Source organism: Elaeis guineensis, chromosome 11, assembly GCF_000442705.2.
Source record: "Elaeis guineensis isolate ETL-2024a chromosome 11, EG11, whole genome shotgun sequence".
Lineage (NCBI taxonomy): Eukaryota > Viridiplantae > Streptophyta > Magnoliopsida > Arecales > Arecaceae > Elaeis > Elaeis guineensis.
In genome coordinates this window covers 112,324,578-112,342,379 of record NC_026003.2, presented here as the reverse complement: position 1 = coordinate 112,342,379, position 17,802 = coordinate 112,324,578, and the positions used below count along the sequence as shown (strand labels likewise).

General features: G+C 41.9%; 1 pseudogene; it reads left to right on the top strand.

Annotated features, from left to right (window-relative positions):
- Nucleotides 1–15,273: 15,273 nt before the first annotated feature.
- On the top strand, nucleotides 15,274–16,884 carry LOC105054361 (protein DETOXIFICATION 49-like; annotated as a pseudogene).
- Nucleotides 16,885–17,802: the final 918 nt, after the last annotated feature.

Below are 17,802 nucleotides of genomic sequence, written 5' to 3'. Positions count from 1 at the left end.
AATTGGTTAAAAGGCCCATAGAATGAGGGATGTGGGAGGAGATTAGGCCACCATTGTTAAGAAATCTATACATCAAGTTAATTTAGATTGATCTCCTGGTTATTGTTGCCGTATCTCTACATTCTGCAACTAAATGCTTACCCTGTGCAGATCTAATTTAGTGTCCAAGATAACCTATAGTTACGTTTGCTAGTTTATCCATGACCCCGCCTCTTATGAGTTGTGCGCAGCTAGGCAAATCTTGCTAACTAATAACATCTTGCGCTAGATTATCCATTCGTCTTCCTTCCGAGCAATTTCGAACGGTGTATGAAAATCATTTTAATTAATGATAAGGACTGCCTATTTTGTGCGTACAAAAAGTTCATGCCACAGGGCATGCGAGGATTGAGGTAATTCAGAAAAATTGGTGTTGCGGCTCATCTCCGATGGGATAGTCAGATCATCACATCTGAATGCAGAACGGTAGAAAACTAGTAGAGAAGAACCGCTCGCCGGAGAGAGCGCACAGTTGAAAGAGCTGAAAACAGGAGCGAAGGCTCACGGTGCGACGAACGGAGGTAAGGTCAACTCGGGTCGGATGGAAAAGTCGGCTAGCGGTGTCTGGTGATAGCAAAGAGACCTGTAAGGAAAGCCCACGTTGGAGATGGCTCCGGCGAAGACACTCCGACACTCAAATCAGTTTTCAGCTCAAGAAGTAGAGGAGCGAGTGAGACAGAATTTCAGGCTCTCAGTATTTGAGCGTGTGTACCTCTTGGGGATCTTTTCTTACCTCTATTTATAAAGAGAGTAGGATGAAAGATGAAAAGACAGAAATGTATTCTGATAACATCCTATCATACGGAGCTACATGAGGGCAACTTTAAATGACCTCATCAGCGGGCATGCCTTTTGTCTGATGCATCGACGATCGTGGAGGCAGGTCTTATCGCATGCATGTGGTATAATTAATGACTCTATGGTATCCTATCACGGTACAGAGTAGAGCACTAAAGGTATGACCTCAGGATGATGCAACTTGATGTGACTCGATATGATCGTATAGTAGTCTCACTTGATCGCCCGTGATTTGATCGATGTCGATATCGAGGTCGGTCACTAGCCGGAGCAAGATGAAAGAGATTGAAAGTGGTCCAGGGTGAGTGACCCACGTACCAACAGTCTCGGGCTCGCTAAGTAGGATTGATAAGTCAGGTTGGTAAATGACCGACCTGAAGTATCAGGCGCCGTATGCAGTTGAAAAATTCGATCTGTAGATCAGAGTTGTCATGATAGGCAAATATGTCGGTTCCTCACCGATGTCACCGGAGAAACAGATCGGTCATTAGCCGATGTAGTCTTCAACTTGGACTGTCGCCACGTCCAGGTGATGTTGAGGTCGAACCTTTACCGACCTCAATTTTCAGACGAAGTCAGACTCTTGACGAGATCAACTTTCTAGGAGCCACGATCTTCTGATGAGGTCCGCTTTTGCCAAGGTGAGTTGTAGGTTGAGGTCGGTCATATTACGAGGATCTACCCCAATACTTGCCTCCCAACTCCTAAGTCCGATTACGTAGTTTTCATCAGACGAAAGGAGTTAACCGATGTATGGATCCGAATAGCTTTTCCTGATGACTGTCTCCGAAAGTTGTGCATAGTGGACTTATTGTTTCAGGACATGGGTCACCATTTTGTGGAGCATCTCATCGAGTTTGAAGCATGGGAGTTGAGACGGAGCATGGTCGTATTTCCACTTCACTTCGGATCAACTGATCCTTGGTCAATCAGGGACAAGCCAACTAACTACAATCTTTTTCTTCTGGATCTGCACCACAAACTGAAGCGTATACTCCAGCAGCTTTTCGGCCATAGCTGGCACGCTAACAGTTGTCGGACTCCACGGCTTCATTAAACGGGTATTAGCCGAATAATATCAGTTTTCACCTGGATCTGCACCGCGAACTGTAGCTTATACTCTAGCAGTTCTTCGGTCAGAGCTGGCACGCTAACAGTTGTCGAATTCCATGGCTCTATTAAACATATATTAGCCGAATAATGTCGAATTTTGTCTGGATCTGCACCGCGATCTGTAGCTTATACTCCAACGATCCTTCGACCAGAGTTGATATGCTGACAGTTGCTGGACTTTATGGCTCCGTTAAATAGATATTAGTCAAATAACATCATGTCGAATACCAATGACCAAGTGGCTGACATCTGGAGGTGTTTCCCGAGTTGGACGAACATCTCGAGTCGCCTGCCCCCCATAGTCTTTGGTCTTGCCGAGGTCATGGTCGACTCATTTCAGAGGGGCTTCTTGATAACATTTTAGGAGTTCCTCCTCAAATTTTGTCGGGATGACTTTATGTCTCGTCGGTACTGCTGTTGTACCTTAAATTTTGTCGAGGTGACCTAGCATCTTGTTGACGTTTTGATCACATTGTACCTCAAAAACCATCGAGATGACTTGGGGTCTTGATGAGTATTTTTGTTGTAGGCCGTTCCGTCGTAGAGGAGCATCGCTGTTTGTTGTGCCTCAAATTTTGTCGAGGCAGCCTTGGTCCTTGACCAAGGGTTCCTGTCATCACACCTCAGACCTAACCGAGGTGATCTCTAATTCGGTCGAGGGTTAAGTCTCCAAGAGTTGAGAGTTGTTTAACATAAAATTGTAGGAAAGAAAAAATTATATTTATAAAGTGTTCTTATTGATAATACATCCATAGATTCTCAACATTCTAGGTTCAAAAAATTTTCATACTATCCAGGCTCTCGATCTTATATGCTCCAGGTTGTAGAACCGTTGAAACCTTGTAGGGCCCTTCCTAATTCAAAGATAATTTTTCTTGCTCGGTCGGTTTGGAGACTTCGACTCTTCTAAGGACTAGGTCTCTAGCTTGAAAGATTTTGGGCTTAAGTCGGGAGTTGTAGTACCGAGCTACCTTTTGCTGATAGAAAACTATCCTTAGTTGGACTTATCTCCAGATCTCGTCGAGCAAGTTCAGGTCAGTTCGTCGCTTGTCCGAATTGATCCGTTTGTTATAGTGCTTCATCCGAGTCAAAGATAGGCCGATCTCAATCGGGATCGTAGCTTTCATCTCGAATGTCATTCTGAAGGGAGTCTCTCCAGTCGGGATTCGAGGAGTTGTTCGGTAAGACTATAGGATGCTGGAGAGTTTATCACCCAATATCCTTTGGCTTGATTGATTCTTGTCTTCAGATCTTGTAGAATTATCCTATTGGTCATGTCGACTTCTTCATTGGATTATGGGTGTTCAACCGAAATAAATCTGTAGATGATGTGGTACTTTGCACAAAATTTCTCAAATTTGATATTGTCGAATTGTCGGTCATTGTCGGTGATGATCACTCAGGATAGATCAAAGTAGTAGATGATGGATTTTCATAGAAAGTTAGTAGTCTTCCTTCTGTATGATCGGCTAATATTATCCTTGCCATAGTATTTTGTAGGACAGTGACTTGCCCCCAAATGGTTGCCACAAGTGCTCTCGTGTACCTCCCAAAGTGCATAGTCGACTTCGAAGGGCTGGAGGCACTTGAGTAGGGGCAAAGACGCCAACCTCCGATAGAGTTGGTCGTCGATGATCACGTACCAGACCGTCAGTCTCCTCATTCAGTGTGCCTCAATAGGATCTACCGGCAAGATCCCGTTGATCAGAAACTCAACGAATGGATCGATCCAGCTCGGTTCATGATCGATCTGAACCTGGTGAACTTCCTATTTGAAGTCAATACTTGGAGTTTCGAGATGCTCGATGAAGATCCTCTCCAACTTACCACAGTCAGATATGGCAAGTTAGGGTAGAAAATCAACTCGGGCATTCTTCGAGTGGAGAATATGGTAGACCTCGAAGTAATCAAAATTTATCTGCAGAAATCTGAGTTTCTGTAGGTATTTGTAGAGGATTGGATCTTAGACCTCATATTCTTCTCGAGATTGTCTGACGATTAGCTACAAGTCGGTAAACACTCTTAGGTGTTTTACATCAAGATTTTGATGATCTTCAGTCCAGCTATTAGAGCTTCATATTCAACTTGATTGTTAGAAGCTTTGAAGCCAAATCAAAGGACATACTTGATCACCACCCCATCAATGTTGGTCAAAATAAAATTTGTGTCGCAGCATTAGACGTTTGAGGCTCCATCCACATGTAGAATCCATGCGTGCTTTGAAGTTTCTCCTCAGGAGTGATCCTTGACTTGACTATTGTCGGTCAGAGTGCACTCGACAATAAAATCAACAAGTATCTGAGCCTTCATCGAGGATCGCAGAATGTAAGAGAGATCAAACTCATTGAGTTTGACCGCCCACTTGGCCATCCTTCTCGAGATGTCTGGTCGTTGAAGTAGTCTTCAGGGGGAAGTCGGTCAAGATCTTCACTGAGTGGGTCTGAAAATAAGATCACTGTCATCGAGTCATCGTGATGATCATGAAGACCACCTTTTCAATCTGGAGGTACCTGACTTTTGCCCCATGCAACACCAGACTCATGTAGTAGATCAATTTTTGTACTTTATTTTCTTCTCGAACAATTACTGAGTTTACGGCTTCAGGAGTCACAGCCAAATATATGAATAATTTATTATCGATATTTGGCTTTGTCAGGAGTGGAGAAGAACTCAGGTACCATCTCAAGTCATCGAAAGCCTTCTGACATTCTTCCATCTAAGTGAACTTCATTTGCCTGAGGGTTTTGAAAAAGGGGAGGCACCATTCTACAGACTTGGTAATGAACCAGCTCAAACATGCAACACGTCTCACCAGCTTTTGGATATCTCACCGAGAGGTCGGTAGCTTCATGTCGAGAACCATCTTGATCTTTTCGGAGTTAGTCTCGATGCCTCATTTCGTCACCACAAAATCAAAAAACTTTTTCGACATAACACCAAAGGTGCACTTAGCTAGATTCAATTCCATCCGATGTCTCCTCAGGGCATCGAAAGCATCCACCAAATCATGGATATGAAAAGCAGCTTCCTTGCTCTTCACAAGTATGTCATCGATGTAGACCTCCAAGTTGCGATCGATCTGGTTCTTGAAGACTTTGTTGACCAATCTCTGATATGTAGTCCTAATATTTTTAAGACTAAAAGACATGACTTTGTAGCAGTACAAGCCTTTGTTGGTGATAAATGTCATCCTCTTCTCATCCTCCAACGCCATCCAAATTTGGTTGTAGTAGGAGAAGACATCTATGAAACTGAGCAGCTGATGGCCCGATATAGCGTTGATCAGTTGATCAATTAAGGCCAATGAAAAGCTATCCTTTGGACAAGCTTCATTAAGATCGGTGTAGTTAATGCATATCCATCACTTGTCATTAGCTTTCTTAACCATTATAATATTCGCAAGCTAATCTGGATAGATCGTCTCATAGATGAAGTCGGCTGCTAGCAATTTGTCAACTTCCTCATCGATGGCTTTCTATCGCTTGAAAGCGAAACTTCTTTTATTTTGTCTCACCGGCTTATGCTTGGCGTCGATATTTAATAGATGGACAATCAAATCAGGTAGGATGTCTAGCATGTTTGAGGCAGACCAGGTGAAGACATCCGTGTTCTTCTTCAGAAAGTTGACCAGCTTCTCCCTCAGTTCATCACTTAAGAAAGATCTAATTTGAACAGTTCTGGTCGGGTCCTCCTCGTTAAGGGGCACCAAAGTGAGTCACCTTGTGGATTCTTCTCGACTTTCTTCCTCTCTTTGGTCTAGTCCGTCGTCGATGGGAAGAGCTTTAGCCGACTTTTTTTCTTTAGCTATGGTTAAGTAACATTGTCGGGCCAGCTGCTGATCTCTCTTCATTTCATCGATTTCTTTTCTCATCGAGAAGCGTACGAGCAAGTGATATGTTGAGATGATTACTTAGAGCACATTCAGTCCAGATCATCCCAGGCTAACATTGTAAGTGGAAGAAATTCAGACTACAAGAAAATTCAGTAGCACAGTCGATTGTCGAGGTGGTCGACCGATAGTAATAGGAAGTCCTATTTCTTCTTCTACCTTGATCGAGTCACCAGTGAACTCAGTTAAGAGAGCATTGATTGATTTAAGTCGATCAATAAAAAGTCATATTCAAAAAAAATAATCATAAAAAATCACATTGGTTGAGCTTTTCTTATCAGTAAGATATCATTTTACATCATAATTAGCTATCGTCATTGATACAACAACAGCATCAATACGAGGAGTTTGGACTCCTAGCAAATCTTCTTCGGAGAAGACGATATTGTCATTCAGTCATCAACATTTAGAGGAGCTTTTTGAGTCGTCGGCTCCTCGAAGTCTTGGTCCCACCAAGATCATATTAATCATGCTCACCGTAGGTTGAGTATGAACTCCCTTGTTGGGCTGTGACTGAGGCTGAGAGTCATCCAACAGCTGCATAGGTCGGTGCTGCACGTACTTCCAAAGGTATCCCCACCTTATCAGATCTTCGATCTTGTTCTTCAGCTCGATGCACCTTTCAATGTCATGATCGTAGTCACGATGGAACCAACAATAGCATCTTCAGTTACGGAATGCTGCTCTTATTTTCATCGACTGGGGTCATCGAAGGTAGTCCTCCCCCTCTATCTCCATAAGGATCTGTGCATGAGTGGTTAGAGGGGTGTAGAAATTATACCTAAGGCTAAAGTTCTTTGGCCTCGGGCTTGATCGGGCAGGTGAGGCCTCCCTCTCAGTGCGGACTCGATTGGGTTCCACAGAGATTTTTTCTTTCTTGATCTTCTTCTTCGGATCCTTGTCCTCAGATCGATGTCAGTCCTTCTCGCCCTTCATAGCTCGAATGTACTTCTGCGTGTGCTTGAGGAGTTTGATAAATATCCAAAAAAGTATCTTATCTAGAAAATAGATGAATTTGGAGCTGTATAGTCCCTACTTCATGACCACAATGGCCATCGACTCATCGAGGTCCCAGATCTCCAGGGTGGCAGCATTGAAGCATGCCACAAAGTCTCATAGAGATTCTCCATCTTGCTGTCTGATGAAAAAAAGACTGTCAGATGTCTGCGGTGCCTTCTGGTTGGTATCGAAGTACGCCAAAAAGAGTTATCTGAGCTGATCGAATGAATGGATACTCTCTGGTTGAAATTCAGAGTACTATGTTCGAGTAGTTTTTCTGAGGATGATCAGGAAGGCGATGTAGAGGAGGGCATCGAATGTCCTTTGAAGAAGCATGAGAGCTTTGTAGCTTTCAAATTGGTTGAGTGGATTGGTGGTAGCATCGTACAGTTCCACCTATGGCATCTTGAATCGACCTGAAATCGGTTCATCAAGAATCCATCAAGAGAAGGACGGACGTGAGCTGATGCCGAGCTCACCGATGGGATCTCAGTTGTTTGCTTGCAGTTGATTCAAGCGATGATCAAACTCCTTTAGTTTGAAGTCGTATTCGTTCAATCACTGCTGAGATTCATCGGGACGCTTAGAATATCCGAAGGTAGAACCTTCTCCGAAAGAAGATCTTGATGAAGATCGCGGCCTCTTCCCCTTGCATGAAGCTCATCGAGGGGAAGGGGATCGACGACATCGAAAGTGGCATGAAGAGTGCGCTGAGAGTCAGGTTGTGGCAACCATCAGACAGGTTGAGAAGCCGTTTGGTGGCAGCATTGAGATGAGTGGCGGGACAGAGAACGAGGCCAGAGACTCTACTTGGAGCATGTGTCCCGCAGTGCTGAATCCTTTGTCTGCCATTGTTGCTGTTGCTGCTACTCTGCAGTCTGTTAGAGACTGTGCATAGCCTCCTGAGTACTCTAATTTACTGTACCAAGGTAGCAAGCTGTTGCTGGCCTGCTATTTTCTCCGGTCTTGAGCCACTCGGCTCCTCGAAGGTCGCTGGAAGTGCGTTATGCCATGATGAGCGTCGAGTGGAACTAAGAGAAGTATTTTGCGCTCTCGTCTTGGCCATTGTAACTCCTAGAAGGATGTTTCTCCTTCTCTTATCTAGTGCGCTAAACTGTTGCAGTCCGTCTTTGGTGGGGTAGTCGGATCCTTACGTCTGAGTGTGGAACGATAAAAAATTAATGGAGAATGACTACTCATTGGAGAGAGGACACAGTCGAAAGGGCTGAGAATGAGAGCGAAGGCTCATGGTGCGACGAACGGAGGCAAGATCAACTTGGATCGGACAGAAAAGTCGACCGACTGCATCTGGTGGTAGCACAGAGACATGCAAGGAAGGCTCGCACTGGAGATGGCTCTGATGAAGACACTTCGATACTCAAGTCAGTTTTCAGCTCAAAAGGTAGAAGAGCGAGTGAGGCAGAGTTTCAGGCTCTCAGTGTTTGAGCGTGCATAACTCCTGAGAGTCTTTTCTTACCTCCATTTGTAGAGAGAGCAGGATGAAGAATAAAAGGACAGGAATGTATTTCGATAACGTCTTGTCATACGGTGTCATATGGAGGTATCTTTAAATGGCCTCATCAGCAGACATGCCTTTTGTCCGATGAGCGATCGTAGAGGTAGACCTTATCGCATGCATGTAGCATAATTAATGACTTTGTGGTATCCAATCACAGCGTGGAGCAGAGCACTAAGAGTATGACCTCAAAATGAGGCGAGTTGATGTGACTCGACATGACTGCATTGCAGCCTCACTTGATCGCCTGCATTTGGCCGATATCGATATCCAGGTCAGTCACTAGCCGGAGCAAGATGAAAGAGATTGGAAGTGGTCCGGGGTGAATGACCCGCGTGCCGGCGGTCCTGGGCTTGCTAAGTAGCATTGGTAAGTCATGTCGATAGATGACCGATCTGAAGTATCATGTGTTGTAGGTAGTTGAAGAACTTAATTTGTAGATCAGGACTGTCGCGACAGATAAGTATGTTGATTTCTCGTCGATGTCACTTAAAAAATAGATCGATCGTTGGCCGATGTAGTCTTCAACTTAGATTGTCACCACATCCATGTAATGTTGAGGTCGGACTCATTGACCTCTCAATTTTCAGACGAGGTTGGTTTCCTGGTGAGACTGATTTTTTGGAGACCACGATTTTCTGATGAGGTCGATTTTTATCGAGATGAATTATAGATTGAGGTCGATCATGTTACGAAGACCTACCCCAATAGTTAGTATGATATATGAGGACCCATCTTGGAACGGTGATGACCAACAAACATTCTATGAAGCATAGCCCAGATCTCTTTTACATCCCAACTTGACAGATCCCCTTCTCTTCCAGCGCCAATCCCTACCACTACTTTTTGAATAAAGCCCATCCTCTGAAAGGGACGGCCCCCAAGGGTCCTGCTCCTTGGTTTTTTTGAACTTAAACAACCAGGACTTGCGTAGTAATTTGTCTTTGTAACGTCAAAATTTGAATCCATCTAAAGTTTTATGTATTTGTCTTTTATTGTCGGCAAACACAAGTTGTAAAAGTTCTGCAAACTTTCTGCTTGCTTCCTAGGCGTGGTCGATTGGCTTGCTATTGACTTACCATTGACTTGCTATTTATTTATTTATTTTTTAAGTACCGTATGAATCTGCTCCGAAAAGGGTACCGTAGAGAATCCGTTCCGATTGGCTTGCCATTGAGAGGTGGCACCTCTAAAGACTCCTTGTCTTCTAGAATCCGCGCTTCATCCAATCCTTTTGAACAGCCGGCTCAAGTGGGTCCCAGGAACTAGAGTACGCATCGAAGTCCATCAAGCTAACTAACCACTGTCAATTAGCAGGACCCAATCTAAACACGACGGGCGTGGTAGTTTAAACGATTGGATTTTCACTTGTCAATTCACCTCCCTCTTCGGACAATATACGGCGACAAAGCACATGCTTTCCAATTATAGATGGATGCCTAAATAATGCAAATGAAATAAAAGAAAAATGAACATAAGATTTGTTGTGGTCAATTTCTATTGCGCCCATTGTCCAAAAAAAGCATCTGCAAAAAAAATCTATACTGATCGAAATTATGTTCGATGAAGATTCTCTGATACTTAAGTCAGCGAAGAGTGGTGAATAGCAGATAGAGTTTTCAAAGAGATAAAGTATTAGTTCAGAAGTATCTTATTAATTCTGTTCATTTATCTCTTTTCTATAGAAAATTTGTTGGTAACTGTTTGTAACGATTAGGTACGTAGATTCTGCTTATTTCGGCACTATGTAATCGTGAAATGGACGGTTATATCCACCACTGATCATGGTATGTAGTTATTATGCACTTTCTACACTAGCGATTTTCGGTATAGCGATTTTATATCGATAGTTTGAATGTGTCGACTATATGTTGGTAACTGTAGAAATTCGAATGACTATCGATCGATAATTCTGATATGCCGATGGTCATAGACCATGAAATCAGTTAAGTCGCTATGGTTGAATTATATTTATCAGAAAAATTGAGAATAATTGGCTGCTGATCGATTTACTGATTGATAGTCGGTGGTTTATGCTTATCAAATCGATTGAAAATCAGATGATGTATCGTAATTAAGATAAAATTCGTTCTAGAATGTAGTTTTGATGATTTATCGTCTATAATCGATGGATATGCGATCGAAAGACTGTGTATTAAAAAAAGTAAGCTGAATTATCCCAATAAAATTGTATAAAAATCTTGAAGTGACTGTTTTCAAAGCAGCAGATGCAGAGAATCAGATATTTAGGGGTACTCGATGGGTTCATCATATGAATGTGTCCATCGAAGGCTCAAGGTTGAGAACCCACATGCTTCGCCTGTGTAAGAGAACTCATGTCGATCCCTGGCCAATTCTTGGCTTGATATGGCCGTAGTGCGCCTGGATACAATTAAAGTGGTCCTTTCTCCCAGTATTTCATAAATTTATTTTAGGGTAAAATGTAGGAGAAAGGTGCTTCCCCATGATTGATTATATTATTAGTAAATATTTACAGTACAGGGAATGCGCGGGATATTTACAGGTGAGAGGGTTCAGACTGGTGACTTCTTGCACGGATTTAAGGGCTAGTTAGGTCTTTGGGAAACCGTGGAACAGGTCGAGCTTCTTTGCGGAGGTGGAACGGGGATCCATTTTAACCAAAAAAAAAAAAAACTGAGGATCCCGCATTGTTGATAGGGATGACAATGGATAAAATTTAGATCAAATATTATATTATTTATTTTTAAATTTAAATTTAATATTTTATATTTAAATTCTATCCGATATATGATCGGATAAAAAAAAAAGATACTCATCCACGTATCCAACAGATTCGAAGATACCCACGGGTATTCCATTTCTCCATACCTAATTCATACCTCCCCGTATCTATCCCATACTCAAAAAAAAATAAACAATCAAAATAATTTTATGTATATTATCAATCAAAATAAAATTATCAATTCAATATAGAACATAATTTATAAGTCCAAATTTATATAAATCAAATATAGAAATAAAATTACAATTTAACATAGAACATATAAATAATTAAAATAATTTTATACATGTTATCAACCAAAACAGAATTATTAAAACAGAATTATAAACATATATATTCGGGTATGGGTTCGCGTATTACCCATATCCATAGGTTCGGATCAGATTTGGATTCGGATTTGAGTAGAAAACAGTACTACCCATATCCTATCCATATCCATGCTACAGTTTTTGGGTTTTACCCAAACTCAAACTCAAATCCGATCAAATTTAATTTTTCAGATTTGATCGGATTTGGATAGGGTGCATACCCATTGAATCGGATCAATTTTGCCATCTTTAATTGTTGATGTGATTCTAGGCCTTTCGATTTCTTAATGCCCAAGTATTGTTTATGATCTTATGTCAAGCTTGCTGTCGAGCACGAATCCTCCATGTTACTCGCGATGCAGTGCACGGTTTGATACATCGTGTCACTTATCACTGTACGCGATCTCATGCGGTGTACACCACATGATCCATATTCATGTACGGCCGTTTGTCATGCGATGGGTGCATATAATGCACCATATCTTGGCGCCTCATGCGATCATCAATATCTCTATTTCTTTAATAAAATCGGGACAAAAAGTCATAGATGGATAGCTGCATCCGGTTTCATACGGCGTATATAGCACAGTCTCTTTATTTTATATATATATATATATATATATATATATATATATATATATATATATATATATATATATATATATATATATAGTCATATTAGAATCAGATCAATCGAATTTGGATTCAGATCCGATCAGATCAAACTTTATAATAGATGATCTACATCAATGATCCAAATTATTGTATATGACGTGTTACATTAAAAATTATTTGCACACAAAAAAATCATATAATTTGGAGATTCCTAGCCTATGCATCAAGTAAAAAGTTGGACAGTCCAAATAAAATTAAATTAGATGTATTTTTTGATCACTTGATGCATAAATTAGGGGTCTTCAAATCATATAATTTTAAGTGTGTAAGTAGTTTTGAGATAATAGACCACATCCAATAGCTTGGATTATCGATATAAGACTCTCATCATTCAGTTTTGATCTGATCGAATCTGAGCCCAAATCCGATCAACTTTATCGAAGTCTGCCCCTATGTAGGTATGTATGTATGTATATGTATGGATGTATGTATGTATATATGTATGTATGTATATATGTATATATGTATGTATGTATATCTGTTTGGACTGTTTTTGGGCTCGTAAGACTTCGTTCATCATCTTGGACCTCGCTGTGGGCTCAGTGTGGATCGAATCTTGAGGCATCAAATCTCAATACATCTTATACCGGAGCATGTCTACTATAAAAATTATTGAAAGCTGTCGCATCTCTTTTGCTTAATTGTTAAATGACTCCACAATATTAGAGTATATCTCCACATATCGCTCTCCCTTAAATAGAGCATTTGGCCGATGATCAATATCTGAGCCACATTTAATTCATTCGCATGTCTTCAGCGAAATCTCTCTTATGTTACTAATATAACCAATGAATTGTGATATTTGTAGTACATAAGCTACGCTATCAAGTAGGTTCAACACCTTTTCTCTTTGCGCTACCGACAACCCACCAAATTTTTTCTTGAAATTTTCCTTTAGATGCCACAAACAATAACCATGGGTAGCATTAGAAAATGATGTTCTCACACCTTTTGTCAATCCTTTTGCTCTGTCTGAAATAGAACATAATTGATGATAGTAAGGATCTTCATTGTTATAAATTACATCATGGAGTTTCTCATAAAACCAAATCCAATTGGTATAATTCTCTACACTCATAATAGCAAAAGCTAGTGGAAACATTCTATTCTCAGTATCAAGTGCCACTGTTGAAAGCATAACACCACCATACCTATTAATGATATGGGTTCCACCTATGAACAATAAAGGGCGACATCTACTCTTGAATCCAACTAAACATACATGAAAATATATAAACACCCTCTCAAAATATCCATCTGGATACTCAAGTACAAAAAAATTTTTTGGATTAGTGTCGGCTACTGCTTCACCATACCATCACAAAAGATCAAATTGCATAATCTTCACTATGTAATGCAACTCAAGCAACCTCTTTACCAAGTTAAGCTTGTCTATAAGGAAGATGAATGCCAAAATCTTTTTGAATATCCTTCTTGATATCAATTGATCTATACAAGCAACCCATATTTTTGATGTCTTTGGATGTCCATCCCTCCCAATGCCACTACCATAAGTATGTGTGTTACTGAAGGTTTTGATTTTGAAGGTCTCCTGCTGCCCAACCCTTGATGCATCCAGTCGTCACAGACAATTTTTATTGATGCATTTGATAGCAACTCTTAGTTTATCATTCTTGATGAATTGATAATTTTTGTTATGAGTGATTGAATAATTTCTTAGCACCTTCTCAAAATGAGTTGCATTTTTAAATACTTGATCAATGTCTGTTATGGCATTCTCCCATGATCTAGCTAATCGAAGACCGGATGTAGAACCTTGGGATAAAACTGTGACCGTGAGAGCCATACTCCCAACATTTTGTGGACCAATTATGCTATCAAAAACATGAAATAATTACAGTGGACAATGAACTTCGGATGAATTAATTAATAATAAAATAGTTTAAAGAAAAAATTTTATCCTGAATCAATTAGACGCGTAGATTTTGATCTATTATTAAGGTTAGTCTCCACATTGATCTCTATTGATGGAGACTTCAGTGCAATATGAAAATCAAGCATATGTTGAACATCCTCATTATTCTTGAGCTTAAACATAGAGTTTTTTAAAGTGGGAAGCTGATATTTCAGTATCAAAATATTTTTATCTATGTCCCACCTACTGCATATCCCATATGCAATTTTATCCAACGTGCTCTCTCGGTTCACCCTCAATATGTTCTCTTCTTGTCCGTATTTTGCCACCACTATATGATAATCTATTTACAATTACTTATTTTATCAGTAATATATAGTATAACATATTGATAAAGAGAATATGAGACAGATATCAGCAATCCATTTACATATCAAGCTATTAAATAACACAATAAATAAATGCTTAAGAATATATTTAACTATTTATTTATACAATAAATGAATAACACTATAAATAAAATAATGGAGACCATTTTTTTTTTAGTTTAAAATGAGTGACAGTATTTTAGGACCAACAAAATAGAGATAAAGATGGATCAGCTGAGACCGTGCTATAGATCCAAAGAGGCTTAGGAACGAGGGAGAGATTAGAAGAAAAAGAAGAAAAATAGGAAGGGGAAGAGAAGGAAAAATAGAGGGTGTAAAAGGGATATTATCACCTTTAATTGCTGGTAGAAATGGAGTGAAAAAAGAGGGTGGTGGTGGTGGCGGTGGCGGTGGCATAGGATTGGAGATGCGGTGTTAAGAAAAGATTTCAGTTGAGGGAGTTAGAGGGGCGATATTTATAAATAAATCTAAAATCCATCTCTAAATAAGTTTCTGTAAGGTTAATTTTTATTTTTTAAATCATCAAAAATATTTTTATCATTTAAATGGGCTTAAATGATAGTAGTAGATTGCAGGAATCTAAAAATAAATATTTAACAGTTCAGTAACGTTTTATTTCAATTGAAAAGTTTGGAGATTTAAAAGGAATTCTGGATCAGTTTAGAGACTAGTAGATAATTTTCCCATGGAACAATTAAGCGGCTTCGTCCTATATATACCATCCCCCGACACCAAGCCGGCGCACCCTCCCCCCCCCACAAGCTGCTTTCCTCCTCTCCCTCCAGAGCCTTTCAGGCGGCAAATGAGACCCTCTAGGGAAAGTCGTGGGTGTGTCAGCAGCCTAACAGAAACGCCTCACCAACCCATCCCCTCCCTTGGAGCACCTCTCTGTGGCAAAGCTGAAGCCATGTGTAAAACTGAGATCCTGGACTTCCCTTCCGCATACCAATGCGAGCACCATGAAGACCCCTACGGCCTCCTCACTGCCCCCCATGTCCAGAAGCAGCAGACGGCGACAAGCCCATCCGAGGATGCTCCGGCTCCTCCGACCGATCTCGCCTTTGCCTTCGTGGAGGGCAAGTCTATATTAAGCCTGGCACTCCCTATGGCGCTGACCGACCTCCTCATCTACTCCCACGCTATGATTTCCATGCTTTCCTCGGCCGCCTTGGGGGCCTCCCCCTCGCCGGCGGCACCCTAGCCATCGGCTTCGCCAACATAACTGGCTACTCTGTCCTCTCCGGGCTTGCGATGGGCATGGAACCGATCTGCAGCCAGGCGTTCGGTGCTAAGCAGCTCCCCCTCCTCGGCCTCTCCCTTCAGCGGACTATTCTCCTCCTCCTCTCGGCTTCCATCACCATTGCTTTAATCTGGGCCAACATGCGAGCGCTCCTTCTCCTCTGCGGCCAGGATGCCGCCATCTCCGCCGCCGCCCAGTCCTACATTCTTTTCTCCCTCCCCGACCTCTTCTTTCAGTCCTGCCTCCGCCCCCTCCGCATCAACCTCCGCTGCCAGTTCATCACCCTTCCCGTCGCCTATATATGCCGCCACCCTCGCCTCCCTGCTCCACCTCCCTAACAACTACCTCCTCGTCTCCATCCTCCGCCTCGGCATCCCCGGCGTCGCCCTTGCCTCTGTCTGGACCAACCTCAACCTCCTTCTCCTCCTCCTTGCCTACCTCTACCTCTCCGGCGTCTCCAAAAGCACCGGCGGAATAATTCCCTCTGCCGAGAGGTTCCACGACTGGTCCTCTCTTCTAAAGCTCGCCCTCCCCAGCTGCGTCTCCATCTGCCTCGAGAGGTGGTGGTACGAGATCATGACCCTCCTCTGCGGCCTCCTACTCAATCCCAAATCAACCGTCGCCTCGATGGGCATCTTGATACAAACGACTTCCCTCCTCTACATTTTCCCCTCCTCCCTTAGTTACGGCGTCTCCACCCGCGTCGGCAACGAGCTCGGGGCCAACCGCCCCGACCGTGCCCGCCGCGCTGTCTTCGTCGGCCTCTCCTCCGGTTTCCTTCTTGGTCTCATTACGCTCAGCTTGGCTGTCTCGGTCTGGCATGTCTGGGCCCGGATGTTCACCGCTGACCCCGCCATCGTGGTTCTCACCGCATCGGTTCTGCCGATACTGGGGATGTGCGAGCTGGGCAACTGCCCGCAGACGACGGGGTGCGGTGTCTTGAGAGGGAGCGCGCAGGCCGGTGCCATCACAAACCTCAGCTCCTTCTATTTCGTCGGCATACCAGTTGCAGTCGGGCTTGCTTACTGGGGAGGACTCGACTTCAAAGGTCTCTGGCTTGGCCGCCTCGCGGCACGGGCCACCAGCTTCGTGCGCATGCTTGCTGTCATCCACCGCACCGACTGGGACCCGCAGGCCGAGCGCGCGCAGCAGCTCACCGGTGCGGCCTGCAGTGCCGGAATCCTCAACGGCGATTTAAATGTACCTGTTTAGAAACAAACGCGGCTGCCAAAAGCTACCACTGCTAGAAGCAGCCAAAAAAACCCTTTCCTTCACTAAGCAAATGAGATCGAAACATACAAACACCACTTTACAGTCCAGTCATGGCATACTGGCTATATCTTGAGTCAAATTGTGTGCTAGTTTTGTCATTTTGACTTGTAAGAACTGGACCATTTAATATATGATTATGAGTGACGATATTACCATTCAATTGGAGTCTTCTTCCTTCCTTTTTTTTTTTTTTTTGAGTTTGCCAGGTGCCTTTGCCAGTGGATAATCAGCTTTCACTCCATCTAAGAGGTATAGAAAAATTTTTAGTCTGAATGCAGAAATTATGTACCTCCGATCATTATTTTTTCAAGCTCAATTGAAAATTTTAGTTGTAGGGAAAAAATATTTTCATAGTTTTCTGTTAGAACCAAGAGTTTATACACTTTAAATATTTGCTGAGAGACTAAAATTGAGGCCAGCAGCAACTTTTGTTCATAACTTTTTGAATTCAAGAGCTAAGATTTAAACTTCAAAGACAAAGTCTCATTTATAAAATAAACATATATTGAAGCGAAATTTGGAAATTAAAATCTATGAATATATTCTTTTTTGATAAACTATGAATATATTATCTTAATGGACGAATACTTACTCATAAGGATCAACTTAGCAACATAATTTTTTGGTTTTTTTGAGTTTTACAATAATTAATGACTTCTTATACTAAACACTAGATAATCCCTTAATGTAAGTGCCTTGCAACTTCTAGCATTTCGCATGCGCCCCTTAATTAAAGAGGGGGAGAGGAAGAAGAAAGAAACGTCCGTGGTGTTTCTCTCTAGTTTTAAGAGCACGGGCGTGCAGCGGAGGCTTCGATTTTGTAGGGTCTAGTCCCACGTCCCAAAACTCAAGGGCTTTTATTATACATAATTAGATCTTAAGAGTTCTCTTAATATGTAAAGATGTTTATAGTGGACTTCATAT